This window comes from Zingiber officinale, chromosome 11B, assembly GCF_018446385.1.
Source record: "Zingiber officinale cultivar Zhangliang chromosome 11B, Zo_v1.1, whole genome shotgun sequence".
In the NCBI taxonomy this organism is placed as follows: domain Eukaryota; kingdom Viridiplantae; phylum Streptophyta; class Magnoliopsida; order Zingiberales; family Zingiberaceae; genus Zingiber; species Zingiber officinale.
This window is the reverse complement of record NC_056007.1, coordinates 30,314,354-30,327,869: the sequence shown is the minus strand read 5'-3', so window position 1 is coordinate 30,327,869 and position 13,516 is coordinate 30,314,354. Positions and strand designations below refer to the sequence as shown.

Genomic DNA, 13,516 nt, shown 5'->3' with positions numbered 1-13,516 from the left:
TAGAAGAAGATATTCATCTCTATCAGGAGGATCTCACAGAGTTATTACCTTAGTGCGGTGGAACATTGACATAGATGTTGGGTCATATGACACCTCTAACGAATTCAACTATGGATATAGATAACGAAAATGCTTTAAACAGATATGGATATAACATTAATTGTTTGCTCCTATCAACATCAGAGGATCACCTAGAAGAAAGTTTGAGTTATGGAGAAGAAGAGGACAAGAAAAGAGTTCCGGACTAGTATCAGAGTATAAACAAATAAGGATAATTGAGTAGAACTATATTGTTCCAAAAATTTCGGCACCTCAAGTGGAATTGAAACATTTGCCATCTAACCTCATATACGAATTCTTGGGCTAAATTACATATTTCCTATGATAATTAATGCAAATCTGATTGAGCTAAAAACCAAGAAACTAATTAGAGAACTGAGCTTGCATAGAAAAGTAATTGGATACACCATTGATGACATTAAAGGGATCAGTCTTTCTTTATACAAGCATAGAATTTTATTAGAAGAAGATCATAATAGCTCAGTTGAACATCAAAGGAGATTAAACCCCAACATGAAGGAGGTGGTTCAAAAAGAGGTACTAAAATTATTGGATGTAGGGATCATATACCCAATTTCTGATAGTGAATAGGTCAGTCTAGTGCATGTAGTTCGAAAGAAGGGTAGAATGATAGTAATTAAAACGAAAGCAATGAATTGATCCCAACTAGAATACTTACCTGATGGCAGATGTGCATTGGTTATTGGAAGTTAAACAAAGAGACAAGAAAAGATCATTTTCCCTTCCCTTTACTGACTGGCTACTTGAGAGGATTGCTCAACATTCTTATTTCTGCTACTTGGATGGGTATTCTGGACTATCAGATTCTAATACATCCCCATGATTAGGAGAAGACCACTTTTACGTGCCCTTACGAAACTTTCGCTTATCGACAAATGCCTTTTGGATTGTGTAATGCCCCTGTTACTTTCCAACGTTGTATGATGGTTATCTTCTTAGATCTGGTAGAGGATATAATGAAGGTATTTATGGATAATTTCTCAGTGTATGGAACTAGTTTTGACTCATGTTTAGCTAATATATCAAAAGTCCTTCAAAGATATGAAGAAGTGAATTTGGTTCTTAATTAGGAGAAGTGTCATTTCATGGTAAAAGAGGGAATATTATTGGGATAGCAAAATATACAGGTGTCGTCAGGTAATAAAATATTGATCCCATGGAGACTGGATATAAGCACTAGAATCCAAGCACTGTGAACTAGCTAAACTATTGAAAGATTTAATATTGCAAACACAAATGTAAAGAAAAGTAGGAAAAAGAGAGAAAGGGATAGAGTGTTGAGGAATTTGGTTTGAGAAATATTCTAGGGGTTCAGTTTCATTATAATGATAATCAATGTATCATAGATCACCTATCGCCTATCCTCTATTCCTATGCACTTGTAGGAAGTTAGATTCATTACTGTTTCTTCCCCGCGAAGGTCAAGACAGAATGTTATCTTAACCTATATCCTATGCTACTATATAGAAGTGATTCCTATGAAGTCAAGTAACGAGATACCCCTATGACTAGGCACCTCGGTCATAATCACAAGAACACACTAACACTCAATAACATAGAAATAGAAATAACAATTATATCTAATTCCCTACTTCCTTGTAAAGGATTGCCTCTCCTTTCAAGGTAATACCCTAGATGTCTGGAAAAGGGAAACCCTTATCACTAGGGCCCCTCGGTCATATAATGTAGGGCATTCCCTCTACGGGATTAGCAATTCTACACAAATATTCAATCAAATATAGAAATTAAGCTCAAGCACAATACACACGTATAAGATTAAATATATACAAGGCATAGTAATGCCATATAGATAAGAAATTGACAAATCTGTGAGTTTTACATTAATTCACATCACAATTACTCCCTTAATCCTATAATAAGATATCTACTTCATAACTAGGAGAAAAGAATCAAAAGATATAAAGATTTAAGTCAAAATCACCAAAACTCAAGAAAGAGAAGGGAAGAAGGCTTATCCTATACGAAGAGTGGTCTTGGGATCCAATCCAAGCTGCTAGAGAGATGGAGACGCTAAATTTGGCTTCAAAATCGTCCAAGAAAACATTGAAGAAGTCGAGATCTCGTCTAAGTTGGATCTTCCCAAGGGGAGAACCTTCCTCCCCTTGAAAAGGGGAAGAACTCCTCTTAAATAGAGCTAGGCAGGGGCCTGACATGGCCCATGCCATAGCTGTGTGGATTCCACACGGCCATAGTCTGCCTGGGCTCTAGTCAAGTGGCACGATCATGTGGAATTCATATGGCCATAGTCGGTTCTGGTTCTGGAAAATCCGCACAACCATGTGAAATCCACATGGTCAGGTGCTGCTCCTTCTCTATTTCAATGACACGGCTGTGAGGATTCCACATAGTCAGGGCTTGCTTTGTCTTTACCTTATAGCATGCCCGTATGGGTTCACATGGTTGGTGCCTTCTCCTCCTCTGGCATGTGACATGACTATGTGGATTCCACACGACCGGGCCTTTTTTCTTCATTTGTTCTCTAAGTTTTCTACAAGTGTCATTTTCACTCTGAAAGCACACCATGTCAACATGAAAATACATAAAGAGCATATCTCCTACAAAGAAGAGTAATTATGCTAAAAAAAGATAAGAGGTGTAAAAATACATAGATCAAGTACAAATAAAGTACGTGAATGTGCGTCAAAATATGCATAAAAGTGTATATAATCTACGCACATCACACCCCTAGACTTGAATCTTTGCTTGTCCTCAAGTGAAATACCGCAATCTAAATTCATGTGCTCCTATAATGCATTATAATCCCTAGTGCACTTGCCTAACTCTATCAACTAGTTTCATTCATGATCGTGGAGTAATCTAAGTATGACCTAAGCATAAGCTCTTGTGCATAGTGCAATAATTGACCCAAACTTTTCAAGTTTCAATTTCTATCCTAGTTAAGTCATCATCCAATTGAGTTCCATGCATTCCTGGTGATAGACACTTACTTGCCATACATTTGATTCATATTTCTTATACTACACAAGGTCTCAAAGGACTACTTGGAATCAAGAGAAACATAATATTTATTTCTCCAGTAACCTAACTCAGTTTTAAAGGAGTAAATTGTTAGTTTTCACTCACAACAACTATTTTTTTTATCTCTTATTCATATATTTTTTTTGTGCTTTAAAAGTGTATCACTAACACATATGCAAGTATAATGCAAATATAGGGATTTTGATTTTTTTTTCAAATGAGTTGACATGATCTGAGGTCATCCAGTAACCAAAATTTAATCTAAGAAATCATTATGGGAACCTAAGTACTAAACAATTCAGATGAATCATGACTACTCTAAAGTTATTTAATTTTTATAAATTTAAATAATTTATCAGGAGATAGAGATAGTATCTGACTTACCTTGTTTATCTCATGATCTAATGCTCCTCCTGTAGAGTTGCTTTCTTCTGACGTTGCTCGCCCTTCATTGATGCTCTCGATTCTCATATCTAATGAGCTTGCTTCATCATCTTCTTGGTGACTTGCCACCAGTGCAAGTCCAGCATAAGCTACGTCTTCTTGGTGATTTGGGACGACGTTTCATCCCATGTTGCCTTTAGATTCTTGAGCTTCTTCTGGGTTGATCTTTTGTCCTTATTATTGTCCTTGTTCTTTAGTCTTGGATAATTGTCTTTGGCATGCCCTTCTTCATTACAATGATAGCACCTCACTTTCCTTTTTCTTCTTTTGACCTGCACTTGATTGAACTTATTGGTTTTTAAAAAAACTTTTGAACTTCCTTACCATGAATATCGTATCATCATCATCGAGAGATGTTTCAGAGTTTGGTTTGTGTATTTTTGCCTTTAAGGCAATGTTCTACTTCGACTTCTTCTTTATATCTGCACATTGATAACCATGATTTTATTGTATTATTTTGGTTCATACATGTATGGTTTGATGTTATGTTCATAGATTAAACCTATATTTGCATCATATCATGCATTATATTTATCTTGAGCTTAATTGTAAATTATCTTATTTTTGGTGTTATTTGATGCTAATATTTGACTCTTATTTTGTAGGCATCAAATGATCTTGGATTTGGATTTATTCAAACCGAAGTTGGGCTTGAATTGGAGTTTAAACAAGAAGATCAAGCTTTGGAGCATTAAGCGCTTGCCATTTATATGACCTAAGCGATAGTGCCAGAGATATGTTTGGTTCATGTCATTTGACTTGAACCTCTTTGTACTTATGTTATAGATAGGGCTCTCAAGGTCTAGAATATAGAGTCTATTCATCAGAGGTGCACTACAATAGAACATATCATTTAAATAAACTGAACAACATTTGTTCTTTATTATAAATGAAAAACCTTTCTTGTCCAAACAAGAAACTAATATGATGTTCTTAGTTAAAGCAGGCACATACCAACATTCATTTAATTCTAATACAAGCCCAGAGGGCAAAGATAGATGATAAGTTCCTACAGCAACAGCAGCAACCCGTGCTCCATTGCCTACTCGTAGGTCCACCTCGTCCTTTGTCATTACCCTGCTATTTCTCAGCGCCTGCACATTAGTACAAATGTGAGAAGCACATCCGGTATCTAATACCCATGATGAAGAAATAGACAGATTGACTTCTATAACATATATACCTGAAGTGAAAGTCTCACTTCTCTTCTTCTTAAGATCTTCCAGGTACACTTTACAGTTCCTCTTCCAGTGTCCGATTTGACCGCAGTGGAAGCAGGTAGCATCCTTGGCGACCCCTCCTTTGGGTTTCAGTGTCTTGCCTTTGCCCTTGGCTTGGGACTTTCCCTTACCTTTAGGTTTGCCCTTGCCTTTTCCCTTTTGCACCATCAAAATAGAGTTGGGCTTAACCTTCTTAAGGTTGAGCTCAGTAGTTCTTAACATGCTAAGCATCTCAGGCAGTGGCTTGTTAATTTTGTTCATGTTATAATTTAGAACAAATTGATTATAGCTATCTGACAAGGATTGCAAGATCAGATCAGTGGCCAGCTCTTGGCCAAGTGGGAATCCCAACCTCTGTAGGTTTTCTATGTACCCAATCATTTTAAGTACATATGAGCCTACGGGAGTCCCATCTTGCATCTTGCACTGAAACAGTGCCTTAGACATCTCAAATCTCTCGTGCCTCGCTTGTCCTTGATATAGTTGACGAAGATGTTCAACCATATCATAAGCGGCCATCAACTTGTGTTGCTTCTAAAGCTCAGAGTTCATGGTCACGAACATAAGACATGTCACATCTAATGCGTCATCTTGATGCTTCTTGTAAGCATCACGGTCAACTCGCGTGGCAGTGGCAGGAGGTGCCTCCGGAATGGGCTGCTCTAGAACGTACAGTTTACATTCTTGTGTGAGAACGATTCTCAGATTCCTGTACCAGTCCAAGAAATTAGCTCCGTTGAGCTTGTCCTTCTCAAGGACGGAACGCAGGGAGAAAGAGTTTGTATTTGACGTTATGGTTATCTACAACAGAAAAATACAGAAAATAAATAAATATCATATTCTATTAATCATCTAATTAGGCCTTTAATTAAATGATGCTCCCACTGAATTCTATAATTCATGTGGGACAAGATCCACATCATACTATGTCCTGAGTTAGCTTTGGCTAAATCGCCCAAGACTTAGTATGATCGGTAGGTAACTAATTACCAATTACATCTTTATGCAACTCTTGTTTATAGGATCAAGATCCGCATTTATATTAAAACTCGAGTTAGCTTTAGCTAATATGCCCAAGAGTTAATATAAACGTGATTTTGACCTATCTACCAACCATTGGAAAATGTCTATAGTTAAACTCGATCCAATTGAGTTAACTAGTTACTCAATCTAATTGAGTTGTACTCACCCATGCGTTGATAGGCGGGACCAAGATTGTCCCTCCGTACTCTACCAAGATAATATGTGTTGCTCTGCTTTGGCAAATTCAACAACAACATGTGATCGAGGTAGTGATAGGTATCACGGCATGGTAGGCATTTTGAGTTGACGCGATTGAGATCTAATCTAATCGATGATGTGTATCATATACTCGATTTAGATCTAATCTAATCGTGGAGGTGTATCATGTGCGCGACTTAGATCTAATCTAATCGTTAAGGCACTAATTAATTACTAATCTAGTATGCATCACATATACACACACAAGCAATTAATTAAACTTTTTGTGATTATTCATGGCCCTACTACGATCTTCTCAAGCCAATGAGAAGATCGGATGGTCAACCTAAGGTCAATAGCTTCTCAAGCTCCTTCCTTTGACCACCTCGTGTTGCTCGCACCCTCCTTGTAACTCCGCCTCAAGTATATCTTCCATCGCCTCAATTTTGTACATTACAAAAGGTGAAACTCGAGTTACATTCGAGTCTAAGCTATTTACAATAGGAATAAATAAATAGAAAGGCACGACGCGCAGGTCGCGTATCAAATATACAACACGCACAATTACATGATGGCACGCAGGCCGTATTATGAATTACAACACACAATATCCAATCAAATTGGGTCTTTTGGGCCATGACCATCACAAAATAATACATTATTCTAAATTATGTAATTTCTATAATTTTCTATAATTTTTATTACATTTTTTACAATTTTTATGAGTAAAAATTCTCGGCGGTCCCGTTTAGCGATTTTCGGGCGCAATCGCAGAACGAAGTCCCTTGCGGGGTCAGGGGCAGCACCCCTACCCGCAATATAACAATCGCGAGTGTTCCTAAGTGATCCTACAACGCCTTAGTCCACTGTCCCAAAATGATTTGGGGCGAAACCTTGCCGTTTCGGAAATATTTTCTCGGTAGTCGAAGCCTACAAGTGTCTAAACACTTATGCTTCGCTTCTATGAGAAAATTACCCATAAAATCTATAAAAATCATGAAAACACATAAACTTACAGATCTGTATAATTTTATAAAATTCAAAATAAAACTTATACGCACTTCGCAACTTGCTCTGGTACCACTCTTATAAAAAGCGAGCCGCAAAAATCACTTTTTTCGTTGCGGAAACCCTGAAACCCCGCCACCGGATCCGTGCAAAGAAATAAAAATTTCATAAAACTTTCATGTACAAGTTTTCTAAGCCTAGATCTACTTTAGATTTACAAGATAAGAATTTACCCTTGATGCGAAGCCCTTCACTTAATCCCGCTCATCAACGGTTCGCCGGATCTCGAAAGTATCAAAGTAGATACTCCTCTATGTGTATCCACACAAGCAAGAGATGGAGAAACCAAACAAAAGGTGTGCTAGCACCTTTGAAGGTCTCGGCCAAGGAGGAGGAGAGGGAGAGAAGAAGCAAGGAATGAGGAAGAAGATGGAGGTTTCAACACAAAATGAAACTTACCCCTTGAATTGATGTGGCCGGCCACATTAAGAGGGATTATAACCTCCATGGAATGCCAAGAGTCACAACTCTTGGTAACTCCCATGAGGTGGCATCCCACTTAAGCAACCATGATGATGTGGAGCATCATCATTGGCCCACTCTTTGCCAACTCACCAATGAGGTGACAAATGGTCAAGTCAAACTTGACCCTTCATCTTCCTCTCAAGTCAAGTCAAACTTGACCACTTCTCTCCCTTGGTTGATCTAATCTAACCATTGGTTCAAGTCAATTTTAATGAATCTCTATTCATTAGCTCAATTTGGTTAATTTAATAAATCTCTATTCATTGAATTAAATTAATTAAATGAGTCTAAGTCCAAATTAGACTCACTTAACACATGAACCAAATTGAGTCCAACTCAATTAGCTCAATTTGGATTGCTCTTAATCCAATTTGGTTCATCACATGAACTTAATCCTTTAGGTTCATCAAATGAACCTAATCTCCATCTAATTGCCCTTTGTGTGTGACCCTATAGGTTCTAATAACGTTGGCAATGCTCCTAAACCCATTTAGAAGCATAAGTAATGAGCGGTATCTAGCAACACATCATTACTACCCAAGTTATAAGAATGTTGAAATCCAACATCACCTTGTGACTACTAATTGTGACTCTTCAAAATATATGACAAGTGTCCTTCTATCCTTGACATCTAGATTGATCAATGTGAGGCATAGACCGTGTCATCCTCTAATCAATCTAAATCTTGAATCTCAAGTAGACTCACTCAATCAAATGAGCTCAATATCTCATATTGACTCATTTGGGCATGGTCATGCACTTCGTGGTCTCACTCTATCAAGAATATCGATGTCACTCCCGTCATATAGGAGGGATAGATCCCATCTACATCACTCACATCCCTCCGTATAATTTGTTACATACCCAGTAATCGCCTTTATAGTCCACCCAGTTACGGGTGACGTTTGACGAAGCTAAAGTACGTAATTCCTTATGTAGGGAACCATGATGACTTCAGGTCCAAGACTAGTAGTCACACTAATAGCCACATGAGAAAGTATATGGCACTCATATAACGATCCATAACACTTTCTCATGGCGGGTCATTCAGTATACATTCTCTATATATGTCAACTTGATATCTCTATATCCATGACTTGTGAGATCAAGTCATCGAGTTGACTTACATGCTAGTCTCGTCGCATTAACATTGTCTCTGAATCACTACAAGAAAAAAGCCTAACAACAACGGTTTTTCACCGTTGTCGTAGCCCCTTTCGGACTGTTGTTAAAGGCCGTGTTGTTAAAAGGGGTGCCCAAAGACAACAGTTTTAACCGTTGTCTTTGAAGGCAAAGACAACAGTTTACAACGGTGAAAAACCGTTGTCTTTTCCTTCAAAGACAATAGTTTTTCACCGTTGTCTTTGAGCGTCTACCTTTAATAACAGGGTCTTCAACAACAGTTTTAAACTATCTACGACAACGGTGAAAAATCGTTGTCTTTTTTAGATAAAAAATAAAAAAATATTAATACACAATTTTCCAATATTATAAATCATTCAAAATACTAAATTTCAAAATAAAATTTAATATACAATTTTCTAACATTAAAAAATAATATCTATAACATTCTGAAGAAATTTCATAAGCAACCAATAAAATTTCATAAGCAACCAACAAAATGATAACACTATTAAAACAAAGGTAGAACAATATAACACGAGATTTTCTAATCTGTTTTGACTGTTGAACTTTTGCTCCTAATCTGTTTCAAGGACCGCAGCGCTGCTACGGTGCTCTTCATGTATAAGCTCTGCATATATTTAATCTCCTCCAACTCCGGAACCCTCCCACCTGATTGTGCCGGCTTTGACACTCCATTTTGTCCATCGCATTCTGCTGAAATTGACAGGTTGTTGCTGGGGAAGAGGTGGTCGAGCATAGCCACACACTCCTTCACGAGTTTGTATATATAGGAGATCAGTTGTAAAGAATGGCTACTGCAGCACCTTTTCGATGAAGGGCTGCCTGATAAGTGCTCCTGTTCTCTTGTCATACTTCTTCAGTATTTTCACTAGACCTGAATTCATCACAACAAGAATAATAAACCATCTAAATGAGTGCACAAATTTTAAAAAAAAAAGAACCAGAAGAAAGGACAGAACAGTTAATCAATAACACTCAGATAATTGTAAACTATAATTAGGCTCTGATCATGACTATGCTAACATGAGTTTCCTTGTTAACAAATTGAGAAATAATTGTTTGGAGAAATTAACAAATAAGACATGTAATATCTAAAACAAATGGGAGAGTTTGATACCTAAATAAAATCAACCTTGTTCAGTCAATGTAAAATTAGTTAAACTGCATTGGTAGTAGGCAAATCACATAAAATTTTCTGTTGTGGAAGTTATAATGAGAGTGGATTGATTGTTTCACCAATGACGAGAAATATTACTGTGTGATTTGAAGAAGAAATCCAAACATCTATTCTGCTGAATGCTAATTTATCATAACCTAGCAAAACAAATTTACCAAGCTACTCCAACGCCCTTCTTAATCAATCTGATCAATTAGTAAACATGATTGTAGAATAAAACCCATAAATTGCCTCTGAAGCGAAAGTGCTAAGTTTATACTGGACTGAATGTAATTCATACACCATATGGATTATTTGCAATGAAAATTACAAGCTCCAAAAAAAAAACAAAGGTTTGGAACATAAAGGGATATCAATCCATCACAACTTAGATTGTTTGGAGGATCCACAGAAGTGTATTAATTTACATGTTAGAATACTGAAAATAAGCTACAGTGAAATCTTTAATGTGTACCATGGACTACATAAGAATAGATCAAGAAAAAGTTGAATTCTTACGGAAACCTACCCGTGTAGTTAATTAAGTGATCTTCTCCTTAGCCTTTACTTTCCTTTGAACATTCTTCCTTGATAGTGATCTTCAAAATTATATTAATTGTCAAGATGCATGCTATAAAACTGTTCAAACAATCACTTAGATAAAGCACAAACAATCACTTTATTTGTGCTTCAAGATCCTACAAAGATTGAATTGCACATGGCAAAGATGTCATCAGCTTGCAAACTTCTCGCTTAAATCTATTTCCAAACATGAAATACTAGTAACGATATTGAACTATTTTTCTAGTTGTCAGTCTTTCTTGCAAAGGATGCAGTTTAATTTTCATTGACAGATAACATGTTGCATAAATACTTGACTAGCTGTAATATGAGTATGAAGTACTCGGGGATTAACTGTTGGAGTTATCTTTCAAATGTCGAATTAATGGAGAAGGACCTAACCTATCATAGTTTTCAAATAAAACATCTCAATAACCTGGGAAATGATGGGATAAAATGATTATCATGGCAATTTATATTAAACAAAAAGAGATTCCTACTTACATTACAGAATAAGCCTATGAGTTTTTTGCATTAGATGATGATGCAGATTGACTGCCTTTTGTTTCCTTGACATTCTCTTTCATATTAGGACAATCTTCATTTTTTGGGTTCAAGATACTTGAATCCATCTTCTGGACCTCCTCTTTTGGGTATATAAAAATCTGACGGACCATAGCACAAAATTCCCTGCAGAAAATTATACAACACCAGTTGTCAACATATCCACTTTATACATAGAAAATGGAAGATATATATACATAAGAGAAGAACATTAGGAATGTAGAAGCATGCTTACTGCCAAGGGTCATCTCCAACAAGCATCATATCATCCTCATTATCAGTAAATACAATCATCCAATTTGTATTTGGAGCCATCAATTCTCCTTTGAATTCAAATAGCTGATCTAACTCATCGATCAATTGGTCATAACCATCAAACTTTGTCAAGTCAACAGATCTTCCAAGTGCAACACCCTGCTTATGAACCTGATATCAAAATGGAAATAGAATCATCTTCTCCAATAAAAAAGAGGTACATTCTATAGCATGACATTCTTGATCTACTAAGGGACTGAATGGAGATGGACACTACACATTAAGTCAAATATGAAAATGTGATTTAAAATCATTGGATCTTGCATATACACCAAAATTCAAAAAGCAAAGGAACTAGAAAGATATTAATCAGTCAGAAGCGAAGAACTAAATGGATGTTACTGCAAAAGGGAGAAATCATTTGATTTTAATGGAAGTTATCAGTTCTAGCATAGGCAGCATAAAGACTGTTGAAGAGTCACAGAGAAGTGGAGGGGATCGTCTTCGCCGTCGGTGGAGGAGGCGTCAGGGCGCTTCTCGATGAGGGCGCGGTGGGGGAGTTGCGGCTGGCGGTTGAGAAGGCGGCATATGTTTTTTGGCCGGACGGATCTGTAATAAATGATCACACAACCAAACTCAACATCCCAAACAATGTATACAATCAAGTCCACACAAATCTAGCACTAAAAACAACTTACCCTCGAGCCATATATGATATCTCTCTCGGAGGGCTGATAAGCTCGAGTGTTGTGCTACGGGAGCTTATCAAATTACAATTAAAGTTACCAAACCCCTCTACACTAAAGTAGTATAGAGATGACTTGGGTCGTCTCCCAAGGAATGTAATGATAGGATGATAACTTCAGGATTGTTTATGACTTTTGGATTTTTGATATGAAACTGGGGGTTTGGGTTTTGAATTTTGAACTACGATATGAAATAACAAACAAGTAAGAAATTAAACCTAAGGAACAAAAGAGCAATGCAAGTATGAAACCTAATCCTAATTAATGAAAGACATCCTATCTATCCATTAATAGTGATCTCATAGTGCATTGTCACTCTACGCTACAATTTCACCATTAACGGAACTAAACTAAGGAATGAAAGAGAAAAGTATTAAATGAACCTACGTAGTAAATGAAAGATGATGCAAATAAGAAAACCTAGTCTAACTTAAACTATGATTGCAAGGAAATTAAAGACAACATAAAGTAAGCATGTAATGAAACTAAGCATGGAATGTAACTTAGAGCATTAAAGAAAGCTAATCTACCCTAGCCTAATTGCATTCAAATGAAGAACAAAACTTATAGCAATTGCAAAAGATAAGACAAGCAAACATTAAGTGAAATAAAGTGCACGAATTTAAACCTACTGTTGGAAGAAACATTTTGTCGAACACCTTATGAGCATAAATCGAAATGACATGAGTATGTGCAAATCTAAAACAAGGGAGAACAACTCAATACAAGCATCAAACAATCAACTAAAAGAAACATCACTATCAATTCGAATCAAGTGAAGAAACTGCAACAAACAAAAGCTGTCCAGACCTGTTGAAGAATTGCTGATCGAACTTGAAGACTGCTGTGGAAGAAAAGGTGGAGCTGTGACTGGCCAAATCTGGTCCGGATGAAGGAAGTAGTGCTGGAATTGAAGTCTGCTGTGCTGACCAAATCTGGAGAAGATGTTGCTGCTCGAACTCAGAACTCGGAGGAATGAAGTCGCCTGTTGAATCTGTCACGAACCCTAGCCCGCGCGAGGAAGAAATGTCGCGAACATAGAGGACGTCGCGAACAGAGAGAAGACTGAGCGGTAGAGGCAAAATTCCTTGGTTGCGGTGTGAATAGAAGAAGGAAGGAGATGGTGTCCGGCCGGCGGCGGTGGTTGAGTGGAGGTGGCCGCCGGCCGTCGGTGAAGGAGAAGAAACGGCAGTCGCGTGAGAAGGAGCCAAACGGGAGAAGATGCGATGCCCCCCATCAGAAATGCTTGCTTTGTGGATTTATTCCCCCAAATCTGATCCGACGGTCCTAATCAACCCAAATCTGAAGGAGTGGCTGAGATCAAATTTGAGTGAACGGTCGAGATCAACTGAAACCCATTGAATGGTCCGGATGGCTAGATCAAGATGAGCGGCTCAGATCACGCCAGATCTACACAGATTGACCACGGTTAGAATTAATCAGATCTGAATCTTTCATTTAATTTGCTTCAGATTTGATCCAATGGCTCAAATTTCTTCAGATTGGACTTCTCATTGACTCAAGTCTTTAGGTTCAATTTGGATCAACTTGAGCTCAATCCCTAGAAAATAAAAGTGCACAATTATAAG

General features: G+C 37.3%; 1 long non-coding RNA gene across 1 annotated transcript; it reads right to left on the bottom strand.

Annotated features, from left to right (window-relative positions):
- Nucleotides 1-10,996: 10,996 nt before the first annotated feature.
- LOC122033308 lies at nucleotides 10,997-12,961 on the bottom strand. Its single transcript, XR_006126488.1, has 3 exons — nucleotides 12,762-12,961; nucleotides 11,162-11,352; nucleotides 10,997-11,052 (listed from the first exon to the last, which is right to left on the bottom strand). It is a non-coding gene; the product is annotated as an uncharacterized LOC122033308 (long non-coding RNA).
- Between the last annotated feature and the right edge of the window lie 555 nt (nucleotides 12,962-13,516).